Genomic DNA, 14,184 nt, shown 5'->3' on the forward strand with positions numbered 1-14,184 from the left:
CCGAGATGCTAGCACCGCGTTCATGTTGGCGGGGCCGCTCGGTTGTCCCCGGCTCCGATCCGTGATTTCTTGTCCCGCTCCGTCTCCCTTCAACTCCGCTCGACTCCCTTTTTACACGATTTCTCTGTATGATGGTATCTAGTAGCATTCTAATGTCCTCATACTGTGCTCTAATGCCTTTTACTATTCCAGATAACAATCGCCAAGTTGTAAGGAGGGAAGCAGCAACTTTTTCTCCCTTAGAGGCAGCAGTAAAGAGCTTATCACTAAGTTCTTTCCAAGTAGAGATAGTAAAGGCAGTTACAGTGTTCGCTTCATATCCCTGGCCCTTACATGAAAGCAGCATCTGCCGCAAAGCCAGTTCGTCTAATTTTTCTTCCTTTTTAAGCAGGATAGACTTCCATATAGATGCAACATTAGATCCCTTTTGTTCTCGGTGGCTCACCTGTCCAGGCGTCTTGTCTGGTTGGCCTGGCAGTTTCTCCACTTCTGTCATGTTACATTGAGCTCCGTCTCCGCGTCAACCTCCCACAACTTAACCTCATAACGTCTCCATTCTCTTTCATCAAAAACTGTATTAGGGTCCACAAAACAACTTTTAGCAACCCTCGTCGTAAGCAATCTTGGTAATTCTTTTTTCAAAGCTATACCCTTAAGTCCCCGCTTTTCTAAAAAGCACTGGAGTAATAAAAGCACCGCTTGTCTTTCCATACCTATAAATCTTCAGCGCGCTGTTGCAGCCTTTTACAAGACGTCGACGGTGTTGTCGGTCAGGACCCTTCTGTAAGGTCGCCTGGGGCGCGGAGTCCAGCTCTTTCGCCTCTTGTGCTGCTTCAGGACCGACCGGCTACTGCGTCAGACCGTGGCTTCGGGGGATGCAGATTTAACTTACCCCCTGTTCAGGTTTCAGGGACCGCAGATTCAACTTAGTCCCTTGGGGCATACTGATTTAACTTAGCCCCTGGGGGATGCAGATTTAACTTACCCCCTGTTCAGGTTTCGGGGACCGCAGATTCAACTTAATCCCTTGGGGCATACAGATTTAACTTAGCCCCTGGGGGATGCAGATTTAACTTACCCCCTGTTCAGGTTTCGGGGACCGCAGATTCAACCTAGACCCTTGGGGCATACAGATATAACTTAGCCCCTGGGGGATGCAGATTTAACTTACCCCCTGTTCAAGCGTCGGGGACCGCAGATTCAACTTAGTCCCTGTTCGGGCGCCATTTGTCGTGACGAGGGAAGAATGAGACGCTCAAGATGAGAATCAGCAAGCTTCGTTTATTGATCATTGCTAACAGCTTAATATACGCTTTATAATTAGTTCATACATATTGCAAAAGCTAAGCTCATTATTGGTTCTGCTTAAATGTTGATCTCACCTCTTACTCATTTCTTTGTTGACACAGGTGGTACTCAGTTGCTTTTTGTTTTGCTAATCACAATGTCCTGTTTACCAGCCAGCTAACAGGGTACAAGGGCACTGTAACCTCGCTATCTAAGATGTTCCCACTGCCTAGGCAAGCCGTGTTCTATAGCCAATTCCCTACAGCCACTCTGGGGCCCTTCCTTCCTCTACATAGATGGGAAATGCTTTTAGGAATTCAGTGTCTTTAGCGCTAGCAGCCTCCTCCCTGAAGGCTCTCCAGATATCTGGTAGCTTAAGCTGCCATTCAGGGGAGTGCTGCATTAAGTCTATGTCCGGTTCAGGGTGGCGGCAGGCGGGGTAGGCCTCGGTGGTGTGAGGCCTATGGGCGCAGCCATCTTGCCGGAAGGAGGCCCTGACCTTCGCCTTGACCCTGTCCTTTGCCACCCTTCCGCCCCTTGAAGGTGATGTATCCGGGGAAGAGGCGGGGCTGGAGGAAGTGGGTGTGCTCGTGGGCATGCCGGGGGAGGGATCTCTGATGCAATCAGGTGAAGGCGGAGGCGGCCTGGAGGGTGGTGCTAAGGGAACCCGCCTCCTCCTTTCCTGCGCTGATTTTTCCCGTGGTGTCCCTTCCCACCTTTTCTCCGCATGGTCCCTGGGTCCCTCCTCCTCGACGCCATTTTGAATTCGGCGCGATGGTTTCTTCCCCCTCCCTCCATCTTGTGTGTCTGTCTGCTCAGTGTCCGTCTCTGTCTGCTCAGTGTCCCTCTCTGTCCGCTCAGTGTCTGTCTTGGGGAGGCTGATATTCTTGTTCATCATCTGGTGCTGTAGCACCATCAGAACTAACCTCCATGCGATGAGCGCCTCTTTAGCTATACGGTCCCCCTTATCGCTGTCCCGCCAGAGGCTGTAGCCTATGGCTTGCCACTGCTCTACGCTGGTGTCCTCGGCAAGCTGGTGACCCTTGTGGTCGAGCCATCTGGCGAGTGATTTTGCCAATTTTTTATCTAAGGGGTGACCGTGTTCTATTACAAAGTCTTTTAGGCGCCTGTATACAAATTTTTGGGAGGTTGAGAGTGTGAGTCCCATGTTGATGTTAGTCGGGTCTCAACAACAGTCTCTTGATGGAAAGTCCTCCCTTTGGTGTTCTGCCGGGCTGTGGGTGTTAGGGTAGGGTGAGGAATGTCCTCAGCAGTTCACCTGTCTGGTGCGTCGACCCGTGCAGCTACCGCTGAGCCCACAGCCGTCCGCTCTGCTGAGGAGGACCGGCGGGGACGATCGCCTCTCCTGGCGTCACCTGAACCCAGGTGAGGACACAGGAGTTCTCTCAATATGAGAGTCCTCAACTGTGCCCCACGTTGGGCACCACTTGCCATGGTCCGGGGGGATGGGAAATGGGACCGAGCACTGCAATAACGGTTCTTGGCACAGTCGAGGGTTCGTGCAGCAATGCCACTTTATTCAGGGACAACAGGGTTTTAAATAAGGTAAGTCTGAGGGGAGGATTCTGAACTGGGGAGGAGCATGGAACTGACAACTCAGGGAAAAGTGTGATAGGGAGACAGGGAAAAGGCGGGTGGAACTTCGGAGTCTCCAGGAGAAAGGGCCAATGGGGGCTCTCTTTGCACTGCAGCAAACTGTAGCCAATCAGTGGCAGAGGGGCGGGAAAGCAGGGGAGGACAGGGTGACAAACAACTTTGGGCAGGAAAATCTGAGGGAGAAAGGGGAACAATATGGAGGTATAACAAACTTCATAAAAATTCAACAGTAAACTGGGGTACATAAAACTCCATGACAATACAGCAATAAACTGGGGTAAAACTGGGGAACAACTGTCAGTCCAGTGGATGAATTGTCCAGTGTATAAAAGTCCATCTAGTTCCCATAGATGCTTCTCCATGCCACATATCTTTCCCAATTGGTTTTTTCTTCCACCACACCCTGCTACATGCAAACATAACAAACGACAGCATCAGCAGATGTCTTTCCATTCCTCTTTCCCTTCCCATTCTCCGTTCCTCTTCCCTTCCCATTCCCACAGCCAACACACTATTTCACTTCTCACTTTAACAAAACTCTTTTCTCCTTCAAGCCCCTCAAAAGCACCAAGGCCACATAGGAGGCCACACACAAACAGTACTCCTCTTCCCACTTGACTACACCTTCTCCCTCACTGTTCTACAGGGAACACCAGGAATCTGCTGGCAGAGGCCTCTCGTTTCCCATCAGTAGCTCAGCACAAGGAGTTAAAGGAGCTCAAGCCTTAGGCCACAAGAGCTGACAGCAAGGAAACTTTGGGAGCAAACTAATGCTGCTAACACGGACCCAGCTGAATCCAGCACACAATCACAGAATCCAAGAGTCCTTCAGCTTGGAAAAGACCTCCAAGCTCACTGAGTCTTGTGCAGCCCCTCCCTGACCGCCTGCAGGGAGGGGATGATGCTTTGCACAAGCACCAAAAGGAATGTTGTGAAAGCCATGGCCTGCAGGAGGACACAGAGAAGGGCTTGGTTGGGGCTGGGAAGGAGGGAGCTGGCGCTGGGGGAGCGGGGATGGAGCCTCGGGGATGTGGCGCAGCAAGGACAGGGGCCCAGGCAGCTGGCAGGCGGCAAGGCCTCACCCCCTGCCCCAGCAGCAGCACCGGGCCCTGCCCAAGGCACTCCTGCCAGGGGCTGGGCCCTGCAGGCAGGGGCAGAACCCACTCCCTGGGGCGGCCTTGCTGCCCTGGCCCTCGTCCGGCCCAGCCTCTCCCTGTGTGCGTGCTCCCCACAGCACAGGCTGCACTGGGCAGCATCCCCTGATGGGCCCTGCAGAGCTGCCCCATGCGGACACTTCCATTTTATGTCACAGGTGCCACAGCCTGTCCCAGCCAGCCCTGCCCATTGTCCCCACCCCGGCTCAGTGACTCACAGTGGCCCCTGGCAACCAAAGAACCAAAGCCCCACACCCCCAGAGTGCAGCCCTACCCATCTGCAAGGGGCCCCCAAAGGGTTCCCTGCACAAAGCAGCCCCTCCAAACCCTTGTCAGATAGAAAACTGGGGGACGTGACCCTTGGATGCTTTTAGTACAGAGATACAAGTCTTTCTTGAATAATGGAGGGGGTCACTTTTTAATTATTAATATTTACAGTTATCCATTTGGGGACAGGATGTCCTACAGGCTAATGTGGTGTCACATTTGGAGTGAAAAGTACTTTTCAAAGAAACCCAGGGTGCATGGGTGATGCAGGGGAAGCTGCCAAGTCACCCAATGTGAAGCTCAACACTGCTTTGCAACAGCACTGCCCTTTCACACACATCTTTGGCAAAGACAATGATGTCAGGCTTTAGTTTCTAAATCAGTAACACTTGACAAGACCTCTTTATGAACTGACAGCAAGAGAACTTAGGAGCAGCTTAGGGTTGGCAAGTGTAGGAGCCAAGAAGAGAAGGGCTGATGGGTATGTCATGAACACTGACAGCTGGATGGTCGTGGAACCGACCAAGGACTGCCAGATACAAAAGACATCACCTGCTGGACTTGGCCCAAACACCAGCCCCCTCCTCTCCCTTCTCAACCACTCAACCACAGCCTGCACACACCCACACCTGCCAGGGCCAACTGACTGTTTCTCTTCTCTTTTCTGCCTGGGGGCGAAGGAAGAAGGACAGGGAGGGCATTTGCCTTCGGGCCAGAGGGAAGGGGAAGGAGATCCCCCCAAATCCATCCCTGGCAGGATGGGGGCTGGAGGAGACATTGGGGGACCCCCAAGAATATTTTCGAGGGGAAGAAAGGATGGGGGCACCCACAGGGGGTTGGGGGGGGAGGGACCCAGGAATCTCGTGGTGGGACACTGGGGAGTTCCCAGTAGTTTCTTGGGGGGGTGGACCCCCAGCAGTCCGGGGTGGAAAAATGGACGGAGGAATCCGCCGTAAAGGGTGGGTGACACCCAAAAGACTCTAGGAGGGGGTCGGGAAGGACCCCGGAGTCCTGAAGAGTGTTTGGGGGTCCCCAGGAGGGAGTCTGGGGGTCTGAGGTGGTCCCAGGAGATTTTCAAGGGTTAAGGGGATGCACAGGAGATTTGGGGGACGAGGGGGAAAGGCGGAGGGTCCCCAGGATTCTTGGGGGGATCTGGGCAGTTCCCGAGAGTCTTGGGGGAGATTCGGAGGGGTCACCAGGAGCCCCCGGACCCCCTGAACTCACCCCACACCACCATGGCCTCGTTGGGGCCGCACGTGAAAAACAGCGCGGCGGGGGGAGACCCTGGGGCCGGGATCGATCGGGACCAATCGGGTTCAATCCCGATCCTCCCCTCCCCCGCCATCACCGCCCCGCTCCCGGCAGCCCCCGCGGAAGTTTCGACGGTCTATTGGGTGACTCACCGGCACAAGGACAGGGGCCCAGCAGAATTTGGCAATGACGTCATTCCAGCAGAGCCGTTCTATTGGCTGCGACCCACGAGGGAGCCCCAAAACCTGTTCATGGCTTGGGGGGAAGGACAGCCGGCACGGCCAGGAACGGGGGTGCAGAGGGTGTTCAAGTGCCCAGGAAAGGGGCAAAAAACTTTCCCCTCTCCCTCCCAGTGCCCCCTCAGCCCATCCCAGTGTCTCCCCTCTCTCCCAGTGCCCTCTCATCCCATCCTGGTCTCTCCCCTGCTCTCCCAGTGCCCCCGTCCATCGAGGTCCCAGCCCGGCCCTGCCCCCTGCTCTGCTCCGGCCTGGATTTCTCCCCTGCAGGGGCAGCTGAGGTGGCTCCAGGGCGGGCGGGAGCTTTCGGGGCACGGGGTGGCTCCTGACATGCTGCTGGAACCGCCCCTGCCTGGGCGGGCCCGTCAGCCTGGGGCACCTCCTCACCCGAGCCTGGGGGACGGGCCGGCAACTGGGAGGGGCTTTGGGAAGGAATGGGGAGGCTGAGAAGGGGTTGGAGGTCGTGGGGGTAACTGGGAAGGTGTTTGGGGGAGTTTGGGGGTTTGGGAGGGAGGTTGGGGAGATTGGGGCAGCTGTGAGGGGTTTTGGGGAATCGTCGGGGATGTGGGAAGGAACTGGGAGAGAGTTTGGGGGCATACTCAAGGGGAAGGGGGCAACTAGGAGAGGGTTTGAAAGGTCCTGGGAGGGCTGGAGGTAACTGGGAGGGGTTTGGGGGCATCTTGTGGGTTTTTGTGGGTCTGGGAGGCAGTCTGGGGGCCTCGGAGGGTTTAAGGGGAAGTTGGGAGTGTCCTGTGGGACCGGGATGGGATTTGAGGGTTCCTGGAGGGGCTGGGAGGGCTTTATGCCTTTATACTGCGGGCATTGTCTAGTATTGATGGGGGTAATCCGTGAGTTGACTGTTTCATAATCATCCAAATTTTAACAAGACTTTGAAGGTGGTCAACCTCAGTTTGAAGCAGCTCATTTTTAGCAACAAATTTATCCGATTTTTCTCCTGTTTCCCTCTCAAAGGCTAACGATGACTTCAACACCACATTTTCTGATTTCAAAACAGTAGACTCAACATCAGAAATCCATTCATGACTTCCCTGTCACCACTCCATCCGAATGTCTGTGCACTCACTGTGGCCTGAGAGAAACCTGCCTGTTTGCAGCGCACTGACTGGGCAACTTTTCTTTTTGCAGGTGGAAAAGGGCAGATAAAGAAAAAACAGATGGGTCCAGCAGAAGTGATGCTGCTTCTGTCAAAAGCAGAGCAGAGGCCGAAAGCACTTTAGGAAGTTGCTTACAGAAGCACTTGTGCATTCCAAGTTACAGCTCAGGAGTCTCAGTGACTTGTCCAACATGGGAGCTCCTTTTCCATTTCTCAACCCCCAGATTCCTCAGGAGTAGGAAACTGAAAACACTGACTCAGAAAAGCTCCATTCCTTCCTAATAATTGTGCTTTGTCCTTCCCATTTGACAGTGCTCTTGGAAATGTGCTGGTGTGATCTGGATCTGGGAGCAGCCCTGACCTCCCACAGCCCTGACCACACACACCTCATCCAACGGCAGGAAGAACCTGCCTGGCTCCTGCTGGGGTTCTCACCACCCACCGACAGCTTCTCCCTGCAGAGGGGTGGGCAACTACCCAGGCAGGATGAGACCTGACCCCAGCAGGCAGCAAAGTCCCTGCCCTGGCACAAAGAACCCCGGAGCACAGGGACCCTGCTCTGCAGGACAGCCCCGGGCATCCCTGGCTGCACCCCCACCTTCCCACCCCGCAGCCATCCCTGGGAGAAGGAGCCCACCTGCGCTGTCCCTCTGACGGTGCTGCAGGGAAGGCCTGCCCTGGAGAACATCCTCCTCCGGCGCAACAGAGAAACTGGGAGAGTCCTGACAGATGTGCAAGGCTGTGGGATGTGGTAGCTTTAGGAGATTCCTCCAGGAACACAAGCGACATTGCCCTGCACCTGTAGACTCACTCTGCAGAGGAGTGTGAAGTTGTGTCCCCAAGTTGTGTCTCAGCTGAACACCTCCCATCTTTCTGCTGCCTTTAACCTCCCTTTGCCTTTCTTCTCTTCTCTCGTGCCTACAGGCAGTGCCCTCGGCCCTGCTGGGCTGTGCAGAGGAGCTGCTCCTGGGCAGAGCTGTCTCTCTGCAGTGCTGCCCGCTTGCCAGGATTTCCCTGTGTGCCAGGAGCCCGGCCCAGCTGAGCAGCACAGCAAGAGCCAAAGGCAGCCCTTTCTCTGCCCCTCTGGGTTCCCCGCAGGTGTCCCTGGGGCTCCAGGGGAACCTGCTGTGGAACAGACTGAAGGAAACAATGATGTTCCCTCTTCTCACCTCTTCAGTGACACTTCTTTCCAGCAGTGACACTTCTTTCCAGCAGTGACACTCTTAGAAAATTACCAGGGTATGATGATCACCTTTTCTAGTTTCATCATTACACAGGACACCAGGAGGGTGACAGCAAAGGATCTGGTAACTCCCTGGCACAGCGGGGGTTTTCCTGGAGTCACACAGAGAAATGTGTCAGGGCTCTGAGAGGTGTCCAACCCTGAGCTGGACTGATGCACACACGGGGGTGTTCAGAGACACGAGTCCTTCCCTGGCACACACACAGGCAGTTCATTGCAGCAGGGGCAGTGTCTCCCTGGGCTCCTGCTACCACTCCCAGAGCCTGGAGCCACCTCAGCCCTGTAATGCTCCCACCCTGCCCACTCCTACACTTCAGATGAACATTGGGGTTTTCTAGTCACTGGAACTGCCCAGACCAGCCCCTCCCTGGTCCCCCCATCTCCCTGCCCCGCCCCAGCCCAGCAGAGCAGCACAGTCGTTTCTGGTCCTGCAGCAAGAAAGGGAGGCAATAGAGGACAGGGACAGTGACTGCATGTCTGGACTGCTCAGGAGATCATCAGCTCAGGCGGCAGCTCCTGCAGCCCCAGGGCCAGACCCGCTTCCCAGTGGCCCAGGCAGCTGCTGCCACGTGGGCACAAGCTCTGCTGCCCAGGAGGGTCCTGTAGTGAAGGACTTTGCAGATGGCCACGTAGCGGTCATAGGACATGATGGTGAGAAGGGCAAGCTCCGCTGTGATCAAGAAGAAAAGCAAAAAACACCTGTGCAGCTCATCCTGAGTAGGACATGCCCCTGGTGTTCCAGAGGGAATTGGCCATGGCTTTGGGGAGAGTGGTGCAGATGCAGCCCGGGTGTGTGAGGGAGAGGTGGAGCAGGAAGAAGTCCCTGGGGGGTGTGCAGGTGGTGGTGGCAGGCTACGGCGCTGAGGATGAGGCCGTTGCCCAGGAGGGCAGCCAGGGAGATGCCCAGGAAGAAGCAGAAGTGCAAGAGCTGCAGCCAGGAGGAGGAAGTGGGGGATGGAGCTGTGTGGGAGGCGTGTCTGGATGCACAGGGGATGTGCCAGGGCGATGGGCCCGAGGGGACATGCGCAGTCACATATAACTCTATTGGCTGAAGAAGTCACATGGTACACAGGGATTTAAGAGTGGGAATTTTGAATAAACTTCTCTTTGTCTCACCACCGCACGAGGAGCATCATTCATTCCTTGTTATACAAGGGTCGCCTGCTACATGTGGCGCCCGAACAGGGACATCTTTAGCTTATATTAAGTGAGATATCTATCCTGGATCAGGAGATCAGCTGGTGTCTCCGGGATCGTCTTAATTTTCGGAGACGGGAGACTTCACCAGAAAAAACCCTGACGTCAATAAACCCCGTGCTCTTAGTGGCTTCTAAGAGACGGACAGTTAGTTTAGCAAGCTCAATAATAGTAAGATAGTGCATGGAAGAAGAGAAGAAAGAGTTAAGGAAGAAACCGAGAGGTCAAAGCAGCCACTGGAGAGAGTGGAGAGGATCAACGCAACATCGAAAGCTGTGAGTGACTGGGACGCACCCCGCACGTCTAAGACTGCTCCCTGGGCGAAAGCGTGCCTGCAGCTCGGAGAACGAGCCGCGGAGCACCTTAAGATCGTCAGGGAAAGGCCTGTTAGTCCCCTGAGTGTCGGTCATCTGGTAAAGCGACTCTTCGCTACCGACTGTGTGGACCACGTGCAAGAAGCGGCTTGCCGCTGCCGCGTCCTAGCAACCCCAGCCACCGCTGACCCCCGCGGAGCCCCCGCTCCAGTTTTCTGTCCAGCAGAAACTGGCCGCGGCTCCCCGCCTGCTCACCGCTGCTGACTGACCCTGCGGCGTGCTTAAAAAGCACTGCCAGCAAAAAGCCCCTGCGCCGTATTCAGACCGCGCGGGCTTCACCGAGGCGCCGCGCCGCGCCTTCCGACACAGCGTGCCCCCGACCCCCGCGCCGCCCAGCGAACCGCGGGAACCCCCGGAGCCGCCGCTGCCGCCGCTGCGAACGCCGCGCTCAGCGGAGACGGAGCCGGGACCACGCCGAGCCGCCGCCACGTGACTGAGACGCCGCCGCCAGCGCCGCCGCTTCGTTCGCCGCTTTGCAACCCGCACACGCCGATCCCTGCAGCCCCAAGCCGCCGCCTCTACAGCCAGCCCCCGCGTCCGTCGCTACAGCTGCCCGTGCCTGCCGCCGCCGCTTGCCGCTTGCCGCCTGCACCGGGACATCAGCCACCGCCGACGGGGTGCCACAGCCCAACCGACAGTGAGCCAACACAAATCAACAAACCGACAGACCCTCTTCAGCAGCGCACCCCAGCAGCGCCGAGACACAAAGGTAACATGGGAAACTTTTTCCCTACCGAAGTATCACGGGACACAGAAGCACTGGCTGCTCTGCTGAATCCTTACTATGTTCAGGTTACAAGGGCTGAATTATCAGAGTTGGTGCGGCTCATTAAAGCAGCCGTACCAGAACTACCTCTGGTTGAAGCCCTCAACATTCACATATGGGACAAAATAGGCAATCTTATCAAACTCAAGGCTCAGAGAGGGGATTCCCAAGCAAACAATGCTTACCCAGCCTGGCAAGCTATAATGGACTGCATTAAGCAGATCCCACCAAAGAACGACGAACACATACACCCCCACTCAGGCTGCAAGCAGCAGCCCCACTTTTACGCGCCGCAGTTTGAACTCACAAAGCTCCGCGGGGGGAGGGGGTGGAGCCGTTCACAATTCAACTCCGGGGAAGGGAACCGGGAGCCCAAGGGACACGGACCGGCGGGAGGGAGCGGGGCCCCAGATGCGAGGTTCCAGTCAGTGGGACAGCAGCAGGGGGTCCCGTGACGGGAGTGGGGGGGCTAGCCCAGCTTACTCGCCAACCCATCCCGCGCATGAACGCCGAGTACGCGCCCAGGAGCGGGCACCACCATCTCGCCTGCCACGCGGTTCGGACACCGACCCGTCCTTCCCCGCCCCCGCGCCGTACTCCCCAACCACCACCACCACCCACCCACAGACAGCCGCTTTCGCCGGAGCTGCAGGGGGGGGGAATGGGAGGAATGGGGGGAGGAGGAGGGGGATTTCGGGATAGCTCCGCCGGCAAGGGATGAAGCAACATACCGAGAAGGTACAATTGATAGGTGGGCTTTATGCAGAGAAGAGGCATTGCGTACTGGGGACTTACAAGTTATACAAGCATGTCCAGTAATTATCGGTCCACGTCAAAGCCGCAGGTTCCAACCATTACCACATGAACTAACCAAAGAACTAAGACAGTTAATGAGAGAAACTGGTGTATCATCCCCTAACACGCTTGCATTTTTAGAGTCACTAAGTTCCACATACATCTTCATGCCTCATGACTGGAGAACCTTGTTACAAATAAGCCTTTCTAACACACAATACAATGTATTGCTGAACGATTTTAGAGAAATCTGTTCTGCTTATGCTAATGACCCGCAAGCAGGGGTATCAGCACACCAACTCACAGGGGATGGGAACTATCGTTCCATAGATGCTCAAACCGGTTACAATAGAGAGGTATACGAGGTAATAGCAAAACATGCCATGCGGGCAATAAGAAAATTACCTACATCAGACAGAGATGCAAACTTGTCATTTACCAAAATAATACAGGGCCCAACAGAACCTTACACAAAATTCCTAGATCGGCTGCAATCTGCTCTGGATAGGCAGATTGAAAATGAGGAAGCCAGGGAAATCCTTAGTAGAAGACTGGCTTTCGAAAATGCTAATGTGGATTGTAAAAGAGTTCTGCAAACCCTTCCTAAGAGGGAAACTTGCAGTATCTCAGAATTAGTTCGTGCCTGCCAAGAGGTGGGTTCTTTAACACATCAATCAGATTTGCTAGCAGTAGCACTGAGTACTCAGTTAAGGACACAGCAGGGGGCCAGACCCAAAGATGGTTGTTTCATTTGTGGGGCCCCTGACCATTTCCAAAGGGACTGCCCTCAGAAACCTCTAGCATTGGCACCTCGAAAGCAACCCAAAGCAAGGAGGATGCCAAAAAACTGGAGGCGAGGGGCGCTGTCGCACGCCCCGGTACAGCAATCACATGCGACACAGGGGAACAGGCTGGCGATTTGTGCCCCCCCAGCTCAGCCAGCGCTCTGTGCCCCTGCACCCCAGCCAGCGATCTGTGCCCCGCCACATCAGCCAGCGCTGGGCTGGACTTATCCAACAGGGACACAGTCCTCATAACTTCCACTGAGGTGGTGCTAATCCCGACTGGACATCGGGGTCCCCTTAATCCAGGGGTACATGCACTGCTGATTGGAAGGTCCTCTACCACCAGAATGGGTTTGTTTGTGCTGCCAGGTGTAATAGACTCGGATTCTCATAGCGAGATTCTGATAATGGCATGGACCCCTTCACCCCCCTGCTTCATCCCGAAAGGACAGAAGCTTGCTCAGTTAATCCCCTTCTACAGTACGTCGCCTGCAGGGGAGGGGGGGAGGGAGCGGGGTTCAGGGGCCTTTGGCAGCACGGGACAACCACAAGTTTACTGGGCAGCAGCCATCACAGCAGCACAGCCGCTCATGACGTGCCAGGTTAATGGGCACCGATTTACAGGCCTTTTGGATTCGGGAGCCGATGTTTCCATCATAAAGGACTCCGAATGGCCACTTGACTGGCCTACTGTTTGCCCAGCTGCAACCATTCAAGGGGTGGGAGGCACACAAAGACCCAGACAGAGTGCTCAAGTACTCACTGTCTTGGGACCAGAGGGGCAAGTAGCAAAGGTAGCTCCATTCATAGCCCCGATCCCTTGCTCTCTGTGGGGACGTGATATACTTTCACAGTTTGGCACAGTAATGCAAATTCCTCCTGCAAGCAGCCAGGTTTTTCAATAGGGGCCATTGGTCAGCCGTCCCAAGCACCGATTAAGCTGGTCTGGAAAAGTGACCAGCCGGTCTGGGTAGACCAATGGCCCATGAAAAAAGAAAGGCTTGAACATTTAAAGATGTTTGTAGAGGAACAATTGGAAGCAGGACACATTGTGCCAACAAATAGTCCCTGGAACACTCCTGTATTTTGCATTCCCAAAAAAACTGGCAAATGGAGGATGATTCAGGATCTCAGAGCAGTAAACGCAGTCATTGAGTCTATGGGGGCATTGCAACCAGGATTACCCTCACCTGCTATGCTCCCAGCGAACTGGCCTCTGACAATAATTGATTTAAAGGACTGCTTTTTCACCATATTCCTGCACCCCGAGGATGCCCCAAGGTTTGCATTTTCTATTCCAGCATTAAACAACTCACAGCCTATGCAAAGGTATCACTGGGTTGTTCTCCCTCAGGGGATGAAGAACAGTCCAACCATATGCCAAACAGTAGTTGCAAATGCTATTCAACCCGTCAGAAAACGTTTTCCCTCTGCAATAATCTACCAATACATGGATGATATTTTAATAAGCATGGCCACAGAAAATGAACTGCAAATTGTTGTTACTGCTTTAACTGATGCTGTCCAAGAAGCAGGCTTACAGGTTGCAGAAGAGAAAATCCAGCGATCGCAGCCCTGGAGCTATCTTGGATGGAGAATCACGCAACAACAGATTTCCCCACAGCCGCTGCAGCTCGAGGTAAAAGACACTTTAACCTTACATGAGTTGCAAAAACTCCTGTGAGCTATTAATTGGTTAAGGCCTGTTCTAGGCTTAACCACAGAGGAGTTACACCCTCTCTTTGTGTTACTAAAGGGGGACTCTGATCTGACGTCTAATAGGGCTCTGACAGCAGAGGCCAAACAGGCGTTAGACATCTGTGCCAAGGCGAACGAATCTAGGCAGAGCAGAAGGAGAGATCCTGAACTGCAAATCTGCCTGACCTTAATTCCCAGCAGGTACCAACCATTTGCAGTCTTATTCCAGTGGGACCAGACTGAAAAGGACCCACTGCTGGTTCTAGAATGGCTATTTCTGCCCCACACCCCACCTAAAACTGTATGGACAATTAATGAAATGTTTGCTAAGCTTGTTATTAAAGGCAGAGTTTGATTACAGGAACTAGATGGAAGGGATCCAGCAGTCATCTACATTCCA

General features: G+C 54.6%; 1 long non-coding RNA gene across 1 annotated transcript; it reads right to left on the reverse strand.

Moving 5' to 3' along the window:
- Positions 1–2,800: 2,800 nt before the first annotated feature.
- On the reverse strand, positions 2,801–5,957 carry LOC115307354. The gene is made up of 2 exons (XR_003915689.1): positions 5,729–5,957; positions 2,801–3,310 (listed from the first exon to the last, which is right to left on the reverse strand). It is a non-coding gene; the product is annotated as an uncharacterized LOC115307354 (long non-coding RNA).
- Between the last annotated feature and the right edge of the window lie 8,227 nt (positions 5,958–14,184).

This window comes from Manacus vitellinus, unplaced genomic scaffold (assembly GCF_001715985.3).
Source record: "Manacus vitellinus isolate BGI_N305 unplaced genomic scaffold, ASM171598v3 ctg7180002434588_pilon, whole genome shotgun sequence".
In the NCBI taxonomy this organism is placed as follows: Eukaryota; Metazoa; Chordata; class Aves; order Passeriformes; family Pipridae; genus Manacus; species Manacus vitellinus.